Here is a 23630-nt window from a genome sequence, read left to right as displayed (position 1 = left end):
CCGGATCCCCTGGCTGTGTTTTCTGAGGCCCTTAACTGGTCATCCGTGAGTTGCTTGTATATTCGTGTGTTTTCAAATCAAGTTTTTTTTTATTTTCTTTGTTTTATTTTCTGTTGAGTCTTTGTTTTTGTTTTGTTTCTGTTTTTGTTTTGTTAAGTTAGTTTATGTATTTATTTACGTGGTATGGTTAGTTAGTTTATTTCTGAGTGTTAAACCACATTTTTATTTTATTTCAAACTTGCATTTTAAAAAAAACAAAAAAACAAAAAACAAAAAAACAAAACATTCAAGTAAAATAAAAAAATAAAAACAACAACAACTTCTTTTTCATCTTTTTCATCTTTTTCATCTTCTTCATCTTCATCATCATCATGGCTTGCCTCTATTGTCTCGCACTTGTAGAATCTGCAGCAACTCTACATGGTCATCATTTTTCCTCTGCAGTGCTTCCACATGCTGATTGGCACAATAGAGCCGCTTCTGCAAGTCCGCCACCATAGCCTTCAAGGAAGCTATTTCCTCGCTCATCGCGGCACACTCCCGTGTCCTCGCCAATAATCGCATGCCCAAATTGGTAGCCGAGACTGCGTGGAGCACAGTTAAATTGTGGGACTCCTCTACCACTGCCTTATCAGACCTCTGTGCCACATGCAGATGATCTGTCGGAGTGAGCTTGCTACTAATCATGCCTCCTAGCAGCACTGCTCTGTTCGACAGTGCCTCAGAAAAGTTCGGTATTGCCTCAGCAAAGTTTGAGGCCGTGCCGTGATGATATGAAGAGTTTGGAAAGACAGTGTTTGGAGGAGCCCTTGTCTGGGCATTCGGTGGTGCAAGTGAGAGCTCAAGGTTGAGATCATCAAGGTGAGTGCATGAGGATGCCATTTGTTTTGCTTCTGAATTTTTTGATGTTTTTCCTTGAGTTTGCAGGAAGAAATGCTGGGTATCATCCGCTTGCAGAGGTGTGGTTTAAATAGACATATGCTGATGAAAGAGAACCAACACCACTTCGGATTTCCCGGGCATGCTCGACCTAATCGCTTCATGGGGGAGCACATTAACTTTCACTTTACTTTTCTTTTCTCCGTGTTTTCTGGTGTTTTATGTTTTTGCCCGTTACTTTCATTTTCTAGTGTTTTGTGTTTTTGCCTTTCCCTTTCGGCTATCATCTTTGTCTTATTTTAGTTAGGGAAATGTGTTTTCTTTTCCGTTTGTCGTCTTTGTTTTATTTTAGTTGGGAAGTGTGTTTTCTTTTTCTTTTTCTTTTTCTTTTTCTTCCTGCAACCTTACTCTTTTATTTCCGAAACAAAGTAACGAAAATACAAAAACAACAAAATAAAATAAAAACAACAATAATGCAGTAGGAAATCATTTCTTCTCGGTGCTTGGTGTCTCGACCATTGGAGCTTTGAGTTTGGCCCTCTGGCTGTCCTCTTCCGGGGCTTCACGCACAGCTTCTTGGGGCTCATCACTTGAGCTCCCAAAGATCGCAATCTTAGCTTGAGCGTAACTACTCTCGCGATCTGCTTGTTTGCGTTTACCCGATCGGTCTAGGTCCTCCAGCTGTTTTCGCATGTCGCGAGAGTACAACTCTACCATTTTTGATAGGTTTTTATTCTCGTCCCGCAATACTTCTAGCTGGTGTCGATTCACCTCCACTATCCTTGACCTCTCCCTTTTCAAGCTTTTTATAGAAGTCTGACACTCCTCAACCATACTTCGCTCCGCCGCCAACTGACCTTTCAGCACCTCTACCTCATGGGACTTCGCAATTAGGCGATGACCCAAACTTGCGACTGTTGCTATACTCTGCACGCTCAGTGCCAGGGCATCGCTCACGACCCGGTTGTCATCCCTTGTCCCCAGAACACGTATATCTTTAGGAGTCACTAAATTTCTAGCCACTCCAATGGCAACATCGTTGTCCAGGAGTATTGAGTCAGCAACTGTCACAGGCCCCGGTGCGGAAGCAAAGTAGGGCATCCATACTGGTGCCGCTGCTTGGCCTCGTGTCTGAGTCGGTGGAGCTAGGTTGAGATCCAACGAAAATGGGTAGTTAGAGGCCATTTGATTTCTCTCTCTCTTTTCTTCTTTCTTTCTTTTCTCTTTTGTGTGTTTCTGAGTTTGCGTTTTTTTCACCCTTTCTTATAGAGTTAGTCTTTGACAAACCCTAGCCATTACAGCATCTGAGCATTTTCTGAATCTCCAGCATTCCTTGAGTCCCACAACCTTCTCGCCTTCCAACCATACCCAACTCATTTATCACGACGTGTCTTTTCTGAACGAACGTGTTCAGTAAAGTCTTCGCGCCTTTCCATGAGCCCGTAATTTTTGCTTGTGGAGTCTGCGGCGCCTCTATGCGTCGACACGTGTCTCGCCCTGTCTGTTGTGGAGACAGCATGACCCATGTTAAAATCCCGCTCTTTGTGTTGCTAATCACGGTTCGATAGTTTGTTTTTACAAAACTAAATAATAATAAAAAGCCGGAAATGAAAACAAATTGTGGGTCGGGTTTCACTTTAGTTTGGGTTTCAAAGTGGGTTAAATTCACCGTGGTTCGTGTTTCGAAATTGTGGGCTTTGGGCTTCAAAATTTTTTTGGGTTTCAAAATTGTGTGATTAGGGTTTACTGTTTCATTTTTTGTTTGTTTGTTTGTTTGTGTTGTAATTTTTATTTTATAATTATTTTGTTTTTGTTTTCTTTTGTGATTTTGTGATTTTTTTTTTTATTTGCTTTAATACCTTTCATTTGTTGTTATGACATTGTTTGTGGCTAATTTTTAAACATTGAGGACAATGCTCATTTCTAGGTTTGGGGGTATTAGAGTTTAGCAAGTAAACTTAGTTTTTCTTAAAATTTAAAAAAAAAAAAAAAAATTAAATTTCTTTCTTGTTTTGAATCTTGTTTAGTCACTTTCCGAACACATTTGATGAGATTGTGATAAATGTTGCATGACTTAAATAAAAAATTGAATTTTATTTATTATTTATTTTTTTTCCTTGTAAATTTTTATTGTAAAAAAATAATAATTAATTAATTAATTAATTTGGCATCGTTCTAGCATGACATGTTCGAAACCTTCTTTGCACTTGCCATTTGTTTCATAATTTTCCAATTAAAGGATTTGCATGATCTAAAGAATTGTATGAATCATAAATTAGACTTATTTAACCAACTATATAAAGTGAGCTTTTGAGCCTTGTACTTCAATTCATGAGTGTTATATACATACTCTTATTTTCTTGTCATCAAAGTTGTTGTTTGATCTCATTATTCATTGATTTGGTTGAACACTTAAAAGTCATTCATTCTTATGCAATTTGATTTCATGACATTTAAGAAGTGATATTAAGGCCCTCTTTGGATCGTTTGTGCCTTTCAAGCTAACCTTATGCATGCTTAAGCATGATTTTCCATTGTTAACCATTTTGAGCCTACATGTAAACCTTTTCTTTCATTTTACCAATTATATTTCCTCGCCTTAGCCCGAAAAACAAGAATTTACCTTTCTAAGGAACTCATGAGCTCTAATTCGGATGTGTTTTTCATGCTAAGTTTGGGAAGGGATATTACATAAAGAAAAAAAAAAAAAATTTCACTCAATTGGTGAAAGAAAAGAAAAGAAAAGAGAAAAATTGTGATTAAGTGGTGGTTGAATGAAATTTCATTTTTGGGTTTCATTTTTGGGCCTTCTAAATAAATTGGTGTTTGTTCAATTCAAGGAAAGGAGTATGAATAATTGTAAATGAAGGTATAAGGAGTTTTGATCGTGTAAAAGAACAAATCTAATCGTGATGATTCGAAGTCTTGTAAACAATTGTTTTATGCTCTTATATTTTGAGTTTCTTGGACTTTGTTTTATCCATACCTTTCATTTCTTACTCACCTTACACCCTTGGCCCCATTACAACCTATACTAAAGACCTAAATTGATCTTAAATGTCATGTGGTTGAATTGCATCCATTTTTCTACTTTTAAGTGTTTGGCATCCTTCTTGAGATCATATTAATGCAAGTTCTTCATCTTCCTATTTTGAGTTAAGTCCCTTATGATTTAACTCTAATCTCATGTTTATAATTGAGTGTTGCATTGTAGCCCTCTTCTGAGTGATTCATTTGTGAGAGGACAACTTCGGTGAGATTTGAAGTTGCATTTGTGCTTGGTATGATTTTTGAAATTGTGTGAAAACTAAGATTGGGGAATTTGTTGCATTTGGCTATCACACTAATACACTTTGAACATGTTTTGTTTTTAACTTTGTTTTGTGTTGTTTTGCTCGAGGACTAGCAAAATCTAGGTTTGGGGGTATTTGATCGGTTCATAATTGTATATCATTTTGTACCCTTCTAGCTTATGATTTGGTTATGTTTTTGAGTTAAACTTGTGCTTTTAATCCTTTTTGTGTTTATCTTTCAGCTTTAGGTAACAATGATGGCTTTGGATAGGAAATGATGCAATCCATGCATGTTAAAGCCTGATTTGGATAAAGGGAAGAAGTGCTTAAAGACAAACTCATTTTGGCTACAGCCCCCTGCCAGTCCAGTTCCGTAGGTCATATTGCAAGCTTTGTTTCAGAAACCTACACAGCTCGGATGAGGCAGAATTCTTCATGAATCAATCCGTTAATTTAATTGAACTTGGGAACTTATCTGCTTGAGTTAGTTATTTTCTTTCTTCCTTATTTTATTTCTTTCCCTTCTTTTTCATTTCTGTTTTGTGTAGGGAAAATGAATTGAATCATTCAATCACCAATCCCTGTGGAATCGACCTCGCACTTACATACGCTAAACTACCAACGGTTCGTGCACTTGCGAGTATCACAAGTTGAGGATGCAGCTGAATCCATTTTGGTGCAGCTGAAATCCACACAACACAACCCAAAACACCAACCACTCCAATTAGGAACAAACTGCCTTTGAACTTGAATTGTCCAATTTCTTACACCTATTGAATTCGGACAGAGCCCAAAACTTGGGCAACGTGATAATATGGGGGGAGGAGTCATTTGGTTAATTTTGAGTGCAATCGGATCACTAGTACTACCCAATACACCAACCACCCGAATTAGGAACGAACTGCAATTGAACTTGAATTGTCCAATTTCTTACACCTATTGATTTGGGATCGAGCCCAAAACGTGGGCAACATCATAATGTGGTGGGAGGAGTCATTTGGTTAAGTTTGAGTAAAATCCGATCTCTAGAACTACCCAAAACACCAACCACTACAATTAGGAACGAACTGCCTTTGAACTTGAATTGACCAATTTCTTACACCTACTGGTTTTGGATAGAGCCCAAAACTTGGGCAACATCATAATATGGTGGCAGGAGTCATTTGGTTAAGTTTGAGTGAAATCCGATCTCTAGAACTACCCAAAACAACAACCACTCCAATTAGGAACGAACTGCCTTTGAACTTGAATTGACCAATTTCTGACACCTACTGATTTCGGATCGAGCCCAAAATTTGGGCAACATCATAATATGGTGGGAGGAGTCATTTGGTTAATTTTGAGTGCAATCCGATCTCTAGAACTGTGGAATACCCCAACGAGTTCAATTAGGAACGAACTGCCTTTGAACTTGAATTGACCAATTTCTGACACCTACTGATTTCGGATCGAGCCCAAATCTTGGGCAACATCACAATATGGTGGGAGGAGTCATTTGGTTAATTTTGATTGAAATCCGATCTCTAGAACTACCCAATACACCAACCACCCCAATTAGGAACGAACTGCCTTCGAACTTGAATTGTCCCATTTCTTACACCTATTGATTTCGGATAGAGCCCAAAACTTGGGCAACGTGATAATATGGTGAGAGGAGTCATTTGTTTACTTTTGAGTGCAATCGGATATCTAGAACTATCCAATACACCAACCACCCCAATTACGAACGAACTGCCATTGAACTTGAACTGTCCAATTTGTTACACCTCTTGATTTTGGATCGAGCACAAAACTTGGGCAACATCATAATGTGGTGGGAGGAGTCATTTGGTTAAGTTTGAGTGAAATCCGATCTCTAGAACTACCCAAAACACCAACCACTCCAATTAGGAACGAACTGCCTTTGAACGTGAATCGTCCAATTTCTTACACCTATTGATTTCGGATCGAGCCCAAAACTTGGGCGACATGATAATATGGTGGGAGGAGTCATTTGGTTAAGTTTGAGTGAAATCCGATCTCTAGAACTACCCAAAACACCAACCACTCCAATTAGGAACGAACTGCCTTTGAACTTGAATTGCACAGTTTCTTACACCTATTGATTTCGGATCGAGCCCAAAACTGGAGCAGCGTCGTAATACATTGGGAGGAGTCATTTGGTTAAGTTTGAGTAAAATCCGATCTCTAGAACTGCCCGAAACACCAACCACTCCAATTAGGAACGAACTGCCTTTGAACTTGAATTCTCCAATTTCTTACACCTATTGATTTCGGATCGAGCCCAAAACAGGGGCAACGTCATTATATGGTGGGAGGAGTCATTTGGGAAATTTTGAGTGAAATCCGATCTCTAGAACTTCCCAAAACACCAACCACTCCAATCAGGAACGAACTGCCTCCGAACTTGAATTGTCCAATTTCTTACACCTATTGATTTCGGATCGAGCCCAAAACAAGGGCAACATCATAATATGGTGGGAGGAGTCATTTGGTTAGTTTTGTGAGAAATCCGATCTCTAGAACTATTGAATACACCAACCACTCCGATTAGGAACGAACTGCCTTTCAACATTAATTGTCCAATTTCTTACACCTAATGATTTCGGATCGAGCCCAAAACTTGGGCAACATCATAATATGGTGGGAGGAGTCATTTCGTTAAGTTTCAGTGAAATCCGACCTTTAGAACTACCCAAAACACCAACCACTCCAATCAAGAACGAACTGCCTTTGAACTTGAATTGTCCAATTTCTTACACCTTTTGATTTCGGATCGAGCCCAAAACTTGGGCAACATCATAATATGGTGGGAGGAGTGATTTGGTTGCGTTTGAGTGAAATCCGATCTCTAGAACTACCCAAAACACCAACCACTCCAATTAGGAACGAACTGCCTTGGAAGTTGAATTGTCCAATTTCTTACACCTATTGATTTCGGATCGAGCCCAAAACATGGGCAACATCATAATATGGTGGGAGGAGTTATTTGGTTAGTTTTGAGTGAAATCCGATCTCTAGAACTATGGAATACACCAACCACTCCGATTAGGAACGAATTGCCTTATAAGATAAATTGTCCAATTTCATACACCTATTGATTTCGGAGGAGTCATTTGGTTGACTTTGAGTGAAATCTGATCTCTAGAACTAACCAAAACACCAACCACTCCAATTAGGAAGGAACTGCCTTTGAAGTTGAATTGTCCATTTTCTTACACCTATTGATTTCGGATCGAGCCCAAAACTTGGGCAACATCATAATATGGTGGGAGGAGTCATTTGGTTGAGTTTGAGTGAAATCCGATCTCTAGAACTATGGAATACACCAACCACTCCGATTAGGAACGAATTGCCTTAGAAGATAAATTTTTCAATTTCTTACACCTATTGATTTCGGATCGAGCCCAAAACTTAGGCAACATCATAATACGGTGGGGCTAGTCATGTGCTTAGTTTTGAGTGAAATCCGATCTCTAGAACAATGGAATACACCAACCACTCCGATTAGGAACGAACTGCCTTTGAACATAAATTGTCCAATTTCTTACACCTATTGATTTCGGATCGAGCCCAAAACTTGAGCAACATCATAATATGGTGGGAGGAGTCGTTTGGTTAAGTTTGAGTGAAATCCGATCTCTAGAACTACCCAAAACACCAACCACTCCAATCAAGAACGAACTGCCTTTGAACGTGAATTCTCCAATGTCTTACACCTAATGATTTCGGATCGAGCCCAAAACTTGGGCAACATCCTAATATGGTGGGAGGAGTCATTTGGTTAAGTTTGAGTGAAATCCGATCTCTAGAAATACGGCATACACCAACCACTCCGATTTGGAACGAACTGCCTTTGAACATAAATTGTCCAATTTCTTACACCTATTGAATTCGGATCGAGCCCAAAACCTTGGCAACACCATAACATGGTCGGAGGAGTCATTTGGTTAAGTTTGACTGAAATCCGATCTCTAAAACTACCCAAAACACCAACCACTCCAATTAGGAACGAAGTGCCTTTGAACTTGAATTGTCCAATTTCTTACACCTATTGATTTCGGATCGAGCCCAAAACTTGGGCAACATCATAATATGGTGGGAGGAGTCATTTGGTTAGTTTTGAGTGAAATCTGATCTCTAGAACTGTGGAATACAACAACGACTCCGATTAGGAACGAATTGCCTTTGAACATAAATTGTCCAATTTCTTACACCTATTGATTTCGGATCGGGCCCAAAACTTGGCCAACAACGTAATAGGGTGGGAGGAGTCATTTGGTTAAGTTTGAGTGAAATCCAATTTCTAGAACCACCCAAAACACCAAGCACTCCAATTAGGAACGAACTGCCTTTGAACTTGAATTGTCCAATTTCTTACACCTATTGTTTTCGGATCTAGCCCAAAACTTCGGCAACGTCATAATATGGTGGGAGGAGTCATTTGGTTAAGTTTGAGTGAAATCCGATCTCTAGAACTACCCAAAACACCAACCACTCCAATCAGGAAGGAATTGCCGTTGAACTTGAATTGTCCAATTTCTTACACCTATAGATTTCGGATCGAGCCCAAAACTTGGGCAACATCATAATATGGTGGGAGGAGTCATTTGGTTATGTTTTAGTGAAATCCGATCTCTAGAACTACCCAAAACACCAACCACTCCAATTAGGAACGAACTGCCTGTGAACATGAATTGTCCAATTTCTTGCACCTATTGATTTCGGATCGAGCCCAAAACTGGGGCAACGTCGTAATATATTGGGAAGAGTCATTTGGTTAAGTTTGAGTGAAATCCGATCTCTAGATCTACCCGAAACACGAACCACTCCAATTAGGAACGAACTGCCTTTGAACTTGAATTCTCCAATTTCTTACACCTATTGATTTCGGATCGAGCCCAAAACTGGGGCAACGTCATTATATGGTGGGAGGAGTTATTTGGGAAATTTTGAGTGAAATCCGATCTCTAGAACAACCCAAAACACCAACCACTCCAATCAGGAACGAACTGCCTCCGAACTTGAATTGTCCAATTTCTTACACCTATTGATTTCGGATCGAGCCCAAAACAAGGGCAACATCATAATATGGTGGGAGGAGTCATTTGGTTTGTTTTGTGAGAAATCCGATCTCTAGAACTATTGAATACACCAACCACTCCGATTAGGAACGAACTGCCTTTCAACATTAATTGTCCAATTTCTTACACCTAATGATTTCGGATCGAGCCCAAAACTTGGGCAACATCATAATATGGTGGGAGGAGTCATTTCGTTAAGTTTCAGTGAAATCCGACCTTTAGAACTACCCAAAACACCAACCACTCCAATCAAGAACGAACTGCCTTTGAACTTGAATTGTCCAATTTCTTACACCTTTTGATTTCGGATCGAGCCCAAAACTTGGGCAACATCATAATATGGTGGGAGAAGTCATTTGGTTAAGTTTGAGTGAAATCCGATCTCTAGAAGTACCCAAAACACCAACCACTCCAATTCGGAACGAACTGCCTTTGAATATAAATTGTCCAATTTCTTCTACCTATTGATTTCGGATCGAGCCCAAAACTTGGGTAACATGATAATATGGTGGGAAGAGTCATTTGGTTAAGTTTGAGTGAAATCCGATCTCTAGAACAACCCAAAACACCAGCCACTCCAACTAGGAACGAACTGCCTTTGAATATAAATTGTCCAATTTCTTCTACCTATTGATTTCGGATCGAGCCCAAAACTTCGGTAACATCAAAATATGGTGGGAGGAGTCATTTGGTTAAGTTCGAGTGAAATCCGATCTCTGGAACTATCCAAAACACCAACCACTCCATTTAGGAACGAACTTCCTTTGAACTTGAATTGTCCAATTTCTTACACCTATTGATTTCGGATCGAGCCCAAAACTGGGGCAACGTCATAATATGGTGGGAAGAATCATTTGGGAAAGTTTGAGTGAAATCCGATCTCTAGAACTACCCAGAACACGAACCACTCCAATTAGGAACGAACTGCCTTTGAACCTGAATTGTCCAATTTCTTACACCTATTGATTTCGGATCGAGCCCAAAACTTGGGCAACATCGTAATATGGTGGGAGGAGTCATTTGGTTTGTTTTGTGTGAAATCCGATCTCTAGAACTATGGAATACACCAACCACGGCGAGTAGGAATGAACTGGCTTTGAACATAAATTGTCCAATTTCTTACACCTAATGATTTCGGATCGAGCCCAAAACTTGGGCAACATCATAATATGGTGGGAGGAGTCATTTGGTTAGTTTTGAGTGAAATCCGATCTCTAGAACTATGGAATACACCAATGACTCCGATTAGGAACAAACTGCCATTGAACATAAATTGTCCAATTTCTTACACCTATTGATTTCGGATCGGGCCCAAAATTTGGGCAACATCATAATAGGGTGGGAGGAGTCATTTGGTTAAGTTTGAGTGAAATCCAATCTCTAGAACCACCCAAAACACCAAGCACTCCAATTAGGAACGAACTGCCTTTGAACTTGAATTGTCCAATTTCTTACACCTATTGATTTCGGATCTAGCGCAAAACTTGGGCAACATCATAATATGGTGGGAGAAGTCATTTGGTTAAGTTTGAGTGAAATCCGATCTCTAGAAGTACCCAAAACAGCAACCACTCCATTTAGGAACGAACTGCCTTTGAACTTGAATTGTCCAATTTCTTACACCTATTGTTTTCGGATCTAGCGCAAAACTGCGGCAACATCATAATATGGTGGGAGTAGTCATTTGGTTAAGTTTGAGTGAAATCCGATCTCTAGAAGTACCCAAAACAGCAACCACTCCATTTAGGAACGAACTGCCTTTGAACTTGAATTGTCCAATTTCTTACACCTATTGTTTTCGGATCTAGCGCAAAACTGCGGCAACATCATAATAGGGTGGGAGGAGTCATTTGGTTAAGTTTGAGTGAAATCCAATCCCTAGAACCACCCAAAACACCAACCACTCCAATTAGGAACAAACTGCCTTTGAACTTGAATTGTCCAATTTCTTACACTTATTGTTTTCGGATCTAGCGCAAAACTGCGGCAACAACATAATATGGTGGGAGGAGTGATTTGGTTAAGTTTGAGTGAAATCCGTTCTCTAGAACTACCCAAAACACCAACCACTCCTATTAGGAACGAACTGCCTTTGAACTTGAATTGTCCAATTTCTTACACCTATTGATTTGGGATCGAGCCCAAAACAAGGGCAACATCATAATATGGTGGGAGGAGTCATTTGGTTTAGTTTGAGTGAAATCCGATCTCTAGAACTGCCCAAAAACACCAACCATCCAGATTAGGAAGGAACTGCCGTTGAACTTGAATTGTCCAATTTCTTACACCTATTGATTTCGTATCGAGCCCAATACTTGGGCAACATCATAATATGGTGGGAGGAGTCATTTGGTTAAGTTTGAGTGAAATCCGATCTCTAGAATTACCCAAAACACCAACCACTCCAATTAGGAACGAATTGTCTTTGAACTTGAATTGTCCAATTTCTTACACCTATTGATTTCGGATCGAGCCCAAAACTTGGGCAACACCATAATATGGTGGGAGGAGTCATTTGGTTAAGTTTGAGTGAAATCCGTTCTCTAGAACTACCCAAAACACCAACCACTCCTATTAGGAACGAACTGCCTTTGAACTTGAATTGTCCAATTTCTTACACCTATTGATTTGAGATCGAGCCCAAAACAAGGGCAACATCATAATATGGTGGGAGGAGTCATTTGGTTTGTTTTGTGTGAAATCCGATCTCTAGAACTATGCAATACACCAACCACGGCGATTAGGAATGAACTAGCTTTGAACATAAATTGTCCAATTTCTTACACCTAATGATTTCGGATCGAGCCCAAAACTTGGGCAACATCATAATATGGTGGGAGGAGTCATTTGGTTAATTTTGAGTGCAATCCGATCTCTAGAACTGTGGAATACCCCAACGAGTTCAATTAGGAACGAACTGCCTTTGAACTTGAATTGTCCAATTTCTTACACCTATTGATTTGGGATCGAGCCCAAAACAAGGGCAACATCATAATATGGTGGGAGGAGTCATTTGGTTTGTTTTGTGTGAAATCCGATCTCTAGTACTATGGAATACACCAACCACGGCGATTAGGAATGAACTAGCTTTGAACATAAATTGTCCAATTTCTTACAGCTGATGATTTCGGATCGAGCCCAAAACTTGGGCAACATCATAATATGGTGGGAGGAGTCATTTCGTTAAGTTTCTGTGAAATCCGACCTCTAGAACTACCCAAAACACCAACCACTCCAATCAAGAACGAACTGCCTTTGAACTTGAATTGTCCAATTTCTTACACCTATTGATTTCGGATCGAGCCCAAAACTTTTGCAACATCATAATAGGGTGGGAGGAGTCATTTGGTTAAGTTTGAGTGAAATCCGATCTCTAGAACAACCCAAAACACCAGCCACTCCAATTAGGAACGAACTGCCTTTGAATATAAATTGTCCAATTTCTTCTACCTAATGATGTCGGATCGAGCCCAAAACGTGGGCAACATCATAATATGGTGGGAGGAGTCATTTGGTTAGTTTTGAGTGAAATCCGATCTCTAGAACTATGGAATACACCAACGACTCCGATTAGGAACGAACTGCCATTGAACAGAAATTGTCCAATTTCTTACAACTATTGATTTCGGATCGAGCCCAAAACTTGGGCAACATCATAATCGGGTGGGAGGAGTCATTTGGTTTAGTTTGAGTGAAATCCAATCTCTAGAACCACCCAAAACACCAACCACTCCAATTAGGAACGAACTGCCTTTGAACTTGAATTGCATAGTTTCTTACACCTATTGATTTCGGATCGAGCCCAAAACTGGAGCAGCGTCGTAATACATTGGGAGGAGTCATTTGGTTAAGTTTGAGTAAAATCCGATCTCTAGAACTACCCGAAACACCAACCACTCCAATTAGGAACGAACTGCCTTTGAACTTGAATTCTCCAATTTCTTACACCTATTGATTTCGGATCGAGCCCAAAACAGGGGCAACGTCATTATATGGTGGGAGGAGTCATTTGGGAAATTTTGAGTGAAATCCGATCTCTAGAACTTCCCAAAACACCAACCACTCCAATCAGGAACGAACTGCCTTTGAACTTGAATTGTCCAATTTCTTACACCTATTGATTTCGGATCGAGCCCAAAACTTGGGCAACATCATAATATGGTGGGAGGAGTCAATTGGTTAGTTTTGAGTGAAATCCGATCTCTAGAACTGTGGAATACACCAACCACTCCGATTAGGAACGAACTGCCTTTGAACATAAATTGTCCAATTTCTTACACCTATTGATATCGGATCGAGCCCAAAACTTGGGAAACATCATAATATGGTGGGAGGAGTCATTTGGTTTAGTTTGAGTGAAATCCGATCTCTAGACACTACAAGAAAAACACCATTTGCTGACGGCTAAAAAGTGTCACCAAAGCCATTAGTTGACGGCTCAAAAAGCGTCAGGGATGCCAGTGTCACGAAAGGGTACCCTCATACTTGACGCTTTTTATCCGTCAAGGAAAGGATTTTGTTGACAGCTTAAAAGCGTCATATTTCTGTGAAAACCGTCAACTCTTAGTCAACCTTGACGCTTTTAAACTGTCAACGTACCTTTTGTTGACACTTATCAGCTCTTTTCTTGACGGATTTTAGCCGTCAAGAAACAAAAGGGTAATATTAAAAAAAAAAAAGGAAATTGTACATCCATTATAATATAATTAAATAGACTAATTTAATATACAATAAATGTTACACATTAAAAACAAATAATATTGAAAACACATTAAAAATATTCGTTGCAACCAGAATATAATATAGATTATACAATAACTGAATATGCCAAAAACTTATATCTAAAACAAAATGTATTCAGTGTCAACGGATTCGAAGCCTCCTTGATGAGCCTCTGTCTGCCTTTATGACCCTCAGTGATCGCATTAATCTGTCAAACAATATGCATCAAGGAGAATGAGAGAGAGAGAGAGAGAGAGAGAGAATCCACCACAATTGACAACAAGGTAGTAACAATAAACTCCTTAAGTGCATGTTTCATATCTTGTTATGTATTTAGGCAATCAAGGGATATGCATTAATTTTACAACCAACTAAAGCTAACTATGCTGTTAAATTTTTCTGTACATGTGTGTAAATATCTACTAAAATGTACTGAAAATGAAAAAAGATCAGCAAGACAAAAGAAATGACAATATCCTCAACCAATGGCATATCGTGCACATATGCATTGCCAAATATAAGTAGTTGTTCCTTTTGACTAAAATTAATCCAGAGAAAATTTTGAACTCAATTGTGCACAAAAGAAATGACCGTATACTTCTGCCTAGTTAGGTACAAAAATTTAGTAAGAGGGTAGAACAATGGAAATCCTTTAAATATGTAGATTTATGTTCTTCAGCAGAGCATTAAAAGAAAATTTTGGCATCCATTCAACAAAGGAATCAAACAATAAACTAAATATGTAATGTATGCCATATTCAACCCTCAGTTATCTCTATAATGACTTTCATAAGAGAAAAATCTCAATCTGCATTTTCGGAAATACAAAAAGAAAAATAACAGGAATTTGGAAAAAGATAAGTTTTAGAAAAGAATATACCTGGGAGAAAATTGAACATATTCCCACCATCATCAGGATCTCTGAGATTGATTCTTGTCAAAACCAAAAGCTGCCTTCAGATAACAAGTAGTGATACATATTTTCTTTTAAGTATTATTACATGCATAAATAAACTCCAATTGATCATCTGAACTTTTATATTGCTGCTCTGCAAATCTGCAGTTCTGTGTCACTTATATAGCTTAGAGTTAGTACAAAGTATTATCAAATAGATAAAAAGAAAGGGCAAACCCTGTTTTACTCAGTGGCTTCATGTCAAATAGACAGACCTGCAAGAAGAGAAGACATGAATTTTGTGGAGTTTCTACTTCTCTATAATATCACATTCTCAGAAAGTTTCTTCTATGACAAACTATTGGCTTTCAAACTATACATGTATACGTCAAATCTTAAATGTACAATGAAACCAAAAGTTAACGTTTAGCATCAACAAAAATATGCTGCAATGAGACGATGAATAAAAGATACAACAGAGATAATAGCTGCCCCTAAATAATCTCTAATTGTAACACGTATACTAAATATATTTAAGGAACATTGATAATAGTTCCTTTATCCATATGATTGTCAGCATTTGCATTCCTTAAATTCACGAATCCCACTTCCCCTTTCATTCAAACTCTTGAGAAAACAATAACACACACTACTTAAGAGCAAAGAGATATACATATATATTTATATCATGATGAAATTTGTGAACCTCCTAAATTTCACTTTATCGTTCAGGTGAAACATACATATATTCATGGTTATTTAAGATAAAGTAAGGTTCTTATAATAGAAAGATAATATAAGCCAAACAACTCTTATGATCCAAACTATTGAAGGTAGCCTAAAAAGTGCAACAACAAAGCTGATGATTAAACTAAATCAACAACTACTCCAAAAGTATTATAAAATGCTTACCTTTTTCTACATATGCTTTGTCCAAATGAAAATTAACAAACTGAAAATCTGAAAAAATCACAGCCCAAAGATTAAAACCTTAAACTGGAAATATAAATTAGAAAATTTTAACCCATAATTAACCACCTAGGCAAACTGACGATGGCACATCTAAAATGTCAGCAATGTGGCATGTAAGAGAAATTCATACTCTGGCTGAAGTGTTGGATTATCCAAACATTATAATAATTGAAAATATGAAGAAACTAAAATAATGAAATTGGTAGTGTAGGGATTCGGCCAAATTAGAGTTGTAGCTAGCGTATGGATCAATGATTGGATCATTTTCATTACACTAGCAACAACAAAAAAATCAAATTTCTATAGTGCTTGCTTCTTCTTTTTTTGTCGAAATCTAACTTCAATAAAGAAACCCAGAGGGAAGAGAATATTTTCGACAAAATATTGGGTAGACAGCAAGACACAAGAACTGGGTAGACAGTAAGACACAACAACTAGCCAAAGTCAAGTCTAGAACCAAGCTTCTCACCCAGTCAAAAATAAATACGAAAATGAACAACATAAAAACCAATAAGACAAGGAATTGAAGAAAAAACAAGAAATTGATTCCTTCAAATTCCTAGAAATGAAAATCAAGCAATTCATAGAAAAGTGCAGCACTAAGGAATAATTTTTACTAGCATCCAGGGCTAGGAGAGAGAAAGAAATGACCAAAAATAATGAGAACCAGGAAACCCATACTAGAATCCAAATACTCAATTAGGATAACGATCCAAATACAGAAAAAATTAAACGGTCCAGTTTTCAGACTTGAACTTTTAAATAAAATGAACCCAAATACATAAAAGAAATCGAATCCAGTCTGGTGTATTAATAGTCCAGATTTCAAAGAAACCGACCTCAAATTCTAAAAAGAGATGAAGAAACGCACCTCAGTTTGTAGTTAACATAGGAAGAACTCGATTCCAGAGATGCCGCTCAACCAAAGCAAGAAAGATTCTCCAACACCATATCCTTCATCTCATCTCCTCTGTTTGCAGACGGGTCGGTCACCCACACCATATTTCATGGGTTCCACCACGGGCGATGGTGAAGCTAAGGTTGTCGATCGAAGCGGGTCTCGGGTCTTTTTTGTGATTTTGCAGATGGTTGTGAAATGGTTATGGATACAGATGTTTATGGGGGTCCAAGTGGTCGAGATGAAGCTGGCGTTTGGTAGAGGGGACGAAAGTCAGAGGGTTTGTGCTCTCGTTGATGCTGATTTGTGGGTTTTGCAATCTGCTTAGAGTGGCTGAAAGAGTGAGAGTGGAAAGATGATTAAGCGAGAGCATAGAAGAATTGAGCGAGAGATTGAGAGCAGAGAGATGAGTTGTGCGACACTGATCTTGAGAAAAAGAAAAGGTTGGGTGGGACAAAGGAAAAGGGAGGAGAGAAAAATAGAACCGCATAGTACTTAGGGTTTTCTTCTTTACATTAAAAAACAAATAAAAGATTAATTGTCGGTTTTTTAAAACTATAACTGACGGTTTCTAATAAACGTCAACGAAATGGTTTTTTACCTGACGTTTTTGCAAAAACGTCAAAGTTATATTGCATTAGCTGACACTTTTTACCAAATGTCAAGAAAAATTGAAATATAGTTGACGTTTTTAAAAAAGCGTCAAAGCTTTGTAGAATAGTTGATGGTTTTTCAAGAAACGTCAACTATGAAGTGTCAACTAAAGCCTATTTTCTTGTAGTGAGAACTGCCCAAAAACACCAACCCTCCAAATTAGGAAGGAACTTCCGTTGAACTTGAATTGTCCAATTTCTTACACCTATTGATTTCGTATCGAGCCCAAAACTTGGGCAACATCATAATATGGTGGGAGGAGTCATTTGTTTAAGTTTGAGTGAAATCCGATCTCTAGAACTACCCAAAACACCAACTACTCCAATTAGAAACGAAATGTCTTTGAACTTGAATTGACCAATTTCTTACACCTATTGATTTCGGATCGAGCCCAAAACTTGGGCAACACCATAATATGGTGGGAGGAGTCATTTGGTTAAGTTTGAGTGAAATCCGTTCTCTAGAACTACCCAAAACACCAACCACTCCTATTGGGAACGAACTGCCTTTGAACTTGAATTGTCCAATTTCTTACACCTATTGATTTGGGATCGAGCCCAAAACAAGGGCAACATCATAATATGGTGGGAGGAGTCATTTGGTTTGTTTTGTGTGAAATCCGATCTCTAGAACTATGCAATACACCAACCACGGCGATTAGGAATGAACTAGCTTTGAATATAAATTGTCCAATTTCTTACACCTAATGATTTCGGATCGAGCCCAAAACTTGGGCAACATCATAATATGGTGGGAGGAGTCATTTCGTTAAGTTTCAGTGAAATCCGACCTCTAGAACTACCCAAAACACCAACCACTCCAATCAAGCACGAACTGCCTCTGAACTTGAATTGTCCAATTTCTTACTCCTATTGATTTCGGATCGAGCCCAAAACTTTTGCAACATCATAATAGGGTGGGAGGAGTCATTTGGTTAAGTTTGAGTGAAATCCGATCTCTAAAACAACCCAAAACACCAGCCACTCCAATTAGGAACGAACTGCCTTCGAATATAAATTGTCCAATTTCTTCTACCTAACGATTTCGGATCGAGCCCAAAACGTGGGCAACATCATAATATGGTGGCAGGAGTCATTTGGTTTGTTTTGAGTGAAATCCGATCTCTAGAACTATGGAATACACCAACGACTCCGATTAGGAACGAACTGCCATTGAACATAAATTGTCCAATTTCTTACACCTATTGATTTCAGATCGGGCCCAAAACTTGGGCAACATCATAATAGGGTGGGAGGAGTCATTTGGTTAAGTTTGAGTGAAATCCAATCTCTAGAACCACCCAAAACACCAACCACTCCAATTAGGAACGAACTGCCTTTGAACTTGAATTGTCCAATTTCTTACACCTATTGATTTCGGATCGAGCCCAAAACTGGGGCAACGTCGTAATATATTGGGAGGAGTCATTTGGTTATGTTTGAGTAAAATCCGATCTCTAGAACTACCCGAAACACCAACCACTCCAATTAGGAACGAACTGCCTTTAAACTTGAATTCTCCAATTTCTTACACCTATTGATTTTGGATCGAGCCCAAAACTGGGGCAACGTCATTATATGGTGGGAGGAGTCATTTGGGAAATTTTGAGTGAAATCTGATCTCTAGAACTACCCAAAACACCAACCACTCCAATCAGGAACGAACTGCCTTTGAACTTGAATTGTCCAATTTCTTACACCTATTGATTTCGGATCGAGCCCAAAACTTGGGCAACATCATAATATGGTGGGAGGAGTCAATTGGTTAGTTTTGAGTGAAATCCGATCTCTAGAACTGTGGAATACACCAACCACTCCGATTAGGAACGAACTGCCGTTGAACTTGAATTGTCCAATTTCTTACACCTATTGAATTCGGATCGAGCCCAAACCTTGGGCAACATCATAATATGGTGGGAGGAGTCATTTGGTTAAGTTTGAGTAAAATCCGATCTCTAGAACTACCCAAAACACCAACCACTCCAATTATGAACGAACTGCCTCTGAATTTGAATTGTCCAATTTCTTACACCTATTGATTTCGGATCGAGCCCAAAACTTGGGCAACATCATAATATGGTGGCAGGAGTCATTTGGTTAGTTTTTCCTGAAATCCGATCTCTAGAACTATGAAATACACCAACCACTCCGATTGGGAACGAACTGCCGTTGAACATAAATTGTCCAATTTCTTACACCAATCGATTTCGGATCGAGCCCAAAACTTGGGCAACAACATAATATGGAGGGAGGAGTCATTTGGTTCAGTTTGAGTGAAATCCGACCTCTAGAACTACCCAAAACACCAACCACTCCAATTAGGAATGAACTGCCTTTGAACTTGAATTGTCCAATTTCTTACACCTATTGATTTCGGATCGAGCCCAAAACTTGGGCAACATCATAATATGGTGGGAGGAGTCATTTGGTTAAGTGTGAGTGAAATTCGATCTCTAGAACTACCCAAAACAGCAACCACTCCAATCAGGAAAGAACTGCCTTTTAACTTGAATTGTCCAATTTCTTACACCTATTGATTTCGGATCGAGCCCAAAACTTGGGCAACAACATAATACGGTGGGAGGAGTCATTTGGTTAAGTTTGAGTGAAATCTGATCTCTAGAACTACCCAAAACACCAACCACTTCAATTAGGAACGAACTGCCATTGAAGTTGAATTTTCCAATTTCTTACACCTATTGATTTCGGATCGAGCCCAAAACTTGGGCAACATCATAATATGGTGGGAGGAGTCATTTGGTTAAGTTTGAGTGAAATCCGATCTCTAGAACTACCCAAAACACCAACCACTCCAATTAGGAACGAACTGCCTTTGAAGTTGAATTGTCCAATTTCTTACACCTATTGATTTCGGATCGAGCCCAAAACTTGGGCAACATCGTAATATGGTGGGAGGTTTCATTTGGTTATGTTTGAGTGAAATCCGATCTCTAGAACTACCCAAAACACCAACCACTCCAATTACGAACGAACTTCCTTTGAAGTTGAATTGTCCAATTTCTTACACCTATCGACTTCAGATAGAGCCCAAAACTGGGGCAACATCATAATATAGTGGGAGGAGTCATTTGGCTAAGTTTGAGTGAAGTCCGATATCTAGAACTACCCAAAACACCAACCACTCGAATTAAGAACGAACTGCCTTAGAACTTGAATTATCCAATTTCTTACACCTATTGATTTCGGATCGAGCCCAAAACTTGGGCAACATCATAATATGGTGGGAGGAGTCATTTGGTTAGTTTTGAGTGAAATCCGATCTCTAGAACTATGGAATACACCAACCACTCCGATTAGGAACGAACTGCCTTTGAATATAAATTGTCCAATTTCTTCTACCTATTGATTTCGGATCGAGCCCAAAACTTGGGCAACATCATAATATGGTGGGAGGAGTCATTTGGTTAAGTTTGAGTAAAATCCGATCTCTAGAACTACCCAAAACACCAACCACTCCAATTATGAACGAACTGCCTTTGAATTTGAATTGTCCAATTTCTTACACCTATTGATTTCGGATCGAGCCCAAAACTTGGGCAACACCATAATATGGTGGGAGGAGTCATTTGGTTAGTTTTGAGTGAAATCCGATCTCTAGAACTATGGAATACACCAACGACTCCGATCAGGAACGAACTGCCTTAGAATATAAATTGTCCAATTTCTTACACCAATTGATTTCGGATCGAGCCCAAAACTTGGGCAACATCATAATATGGTGGGAGGAGTCATTTGGTTAAGTTTGAGTGAAGTCCGATCTCTAGAACTACCCAACCCACCAACCACTCCAATTAGGAAAGAACTGACTTTCAATTTGAATTGTCCAATTTCTTGCACCGATTGATTTCAGATCGAGCCCAAAACTTGGGCAACATCATAATATGTTGGGAGGAGTCATTTGGTTAAGTTTGAGTGAAATCCGATCTCTAGAACTACCCAAAACACCAACCACTCCAATTAAGAACGAACTGCCTTAGAACTTGAATTATCCAATTTCTTGCACCTATTGATTTCGGATCGAGCCCAAAACTTGGGCAACATCATAATATGGTGGGAGGAGTCATTTGGTTAGTTTTGAGTGAAATCCGATCTCTAGAACTATGGAATACACCAACCACTCCGATTAGGAACGAACTGCCTTTGAATATAAATTGTCCAATTTCTTCTACCTATTGATTTCGGATCGAGCCCAAAACTTGGGCAACATCACAATATGGTGGGAGGAGTCATTTGGTTAAGTTTTAGTGAAATCCAATCTTTAGAACTACCCAAAACACCACCCACTCCAATTAGGAACGAACTGCCTTTGAACTTGAATTGTGCAATTTCTTACACCTATTGATTTCGGATCGAGCCCAAAACTTATTCAACATCATAATATGGTGGGAGCAGTCATTTGGTTAATTTTGATTGAAATCCGATCTCTAGAACTACCCAATACACCAACCATCCCAATCAGGAACGAACTGCCCTTGAACTTGAATTGTCCAATTTCTTACACCTATTGATTTCAAACAGAGCCCAAAACTTGGGCAACATCATAATACGGTGGGAGGTGTCATTTGGTTAATTTTGGGTGAAATCCGATCTCTAGAACTACCCAAAACACCAACCGCTCCAATTAGGAACGAACAGCCTTTGAGCTTGAATTGTCCAATTTCTTACACCTATTGATTTCAGACGGAGCCCAAAACTTAGGCAACATCATACTATGGTGGGAGGAGTCATTTGGTTTGTTTTGAGTGAAATCCGATCTCTAGAACTATGGAATACACCAACCACTCCAACTAGGAACGAACTGCCTTTGAACTTGAATTGTCCAATTTCTTACACCTATTGATTTCGGATCGAGCCCAAAACTTGGGCAACGTCATAATATGGTGGGGGGAGTCTTTTGTGAAAGTTTGAGTGAAATCCAATGTCTAGAACTACCCAAAACACCAACCACTCCAATTAGGAATGAACTGCCTTTGAACCTGAATTGTCCAATTTGTTACACCTATTGATTTCGGATCGAGCCCAAAACATGGGCAACATTATAATATGCTGGGAGGAGTCATGTGGTTAAGTTTGAGTGTAATCTGATCTTTAGAACTACCCAAAACACCAACCACTACGATTAGGAACGAACTGCCTTTGGACATAAATTGTCCAATTTCTTACACCTATTGATTTCGGATCGAGCCCAAAACTTGGGCAACATCATAATATGGTGGGAGGAGTCATTTGGTTAAGCTTGAGTGAAATCCGATCTCTAGAACTACCCAAAACACCAACCACTCCAATTAGGAACGAACTGCCTTTGAACTTGAATTGTCCAATTTCTTACACCTATTGATTTCGGATCGAGCCCAAAACTTGGGCAACACCATAATATGGTGGGGGGAGTCATTTGGTTTGTTTTCTTTTGAGTGAAATCCGATCTCTAGAACTATGGAATACACCAACCACTCCGATTAGGAACGAACTGCCTTTGAACATAAATTGTCCAATTTCTTACACCTATTGATTCCGGATCGAGCCCAAAACTTGGGCAACATCATAATATGGTGGGAGGAGTCATTTGGTTAAATTTCAGTGAAATTCGATCTCTAGAACTACCCAAAACCCCAACCACTCCAATTAGGAACGAACTGCCTTTGAACTTGAATTGTCCAATTTCTTACACCTTTTGATTTCGGATCGAGCCCAAAACTTGGGCAACATCATCATATGGTGGGAGGAGTCATTTGGTTAAGTTTGAGTGAAATCCGATCTCTAGAACTACCCAAAACACTAACCACTCCAATTAGGAACGAACTGCCTTTGAACCTGAATTGTCAAATTTCTTACACCTATTGATTTCGGATCGAGCCCAAAACTTGGGCAAAAACATAATATGGTGGGAGGAGTCATTTGGTTATGTTTGAGTTAAATCCGATCTCTAGAACTACCCAAAACACCAACCACTCCAATTAGGAACGAACTGCCTTTGAACTTGAATTCTCCAATTTCTTGCACCTATTGATTTCGGATCGAGCCCAAAACTTGGGCAATATCATAATATGGTGGGAGGAGTCATTTGGTTAAGTTTGAGTGAAATCCGATCTCTAGAACTACCCAAAATACCAACCGCTCCAATTTGGAACGAACTGCCTTTGAGCTTGAATTGTCCAATTTCTTACACCTATTGATTTCAGATCGAGCCCAAAACTTGGGCAACATCATAATATG

The 23630-nt window shown here is 39.0% G+C and overlaps 1 long non-coding RNA gene across 1 annotated transcript; it reads right to left on the bottom strand.

Moving 5' to 3' along the window:
- Positions 1–13993: 13993 nt before the first annotated feature.
- Positions 13994–17245, bottom strand: LOC110757055 (uncharacterized). The gene is made up of 4 exons (XR_002526751.2): positions 16717–17245; positions 15786–15833; positions 14859–15148; positions 13994–14186 (listed from the first exon to the last, which is right to left on the bottom strand). It is a non-coding gene; the product is annotated as an uncharacterized LOC110757055 (long non-coding RNA).
- Positions 17246–23630: the final 6385 nt, after the last annotated feature.

The sequence above is a fragment of the Prunus avium genome, chromosome 4, assembly GCF_965620075.1.
Source record: "Prunus avium chromosome 4, drPruAviu1.hap1.1, whole genome shotgun sequence".
In the NCBI taxonomy this organism is placed as follows: domain Eukaryota; kingdom Viridiplantae; phylum Streptophyta; class Magnoliopsida; order Rosales; family Rosaceae; genus Prunus; species Prunus avium.
Note: the sequence above shows the minus strand (reverse complement) of the source record. Positions and strands in the feature narration are given on the sequence as shown.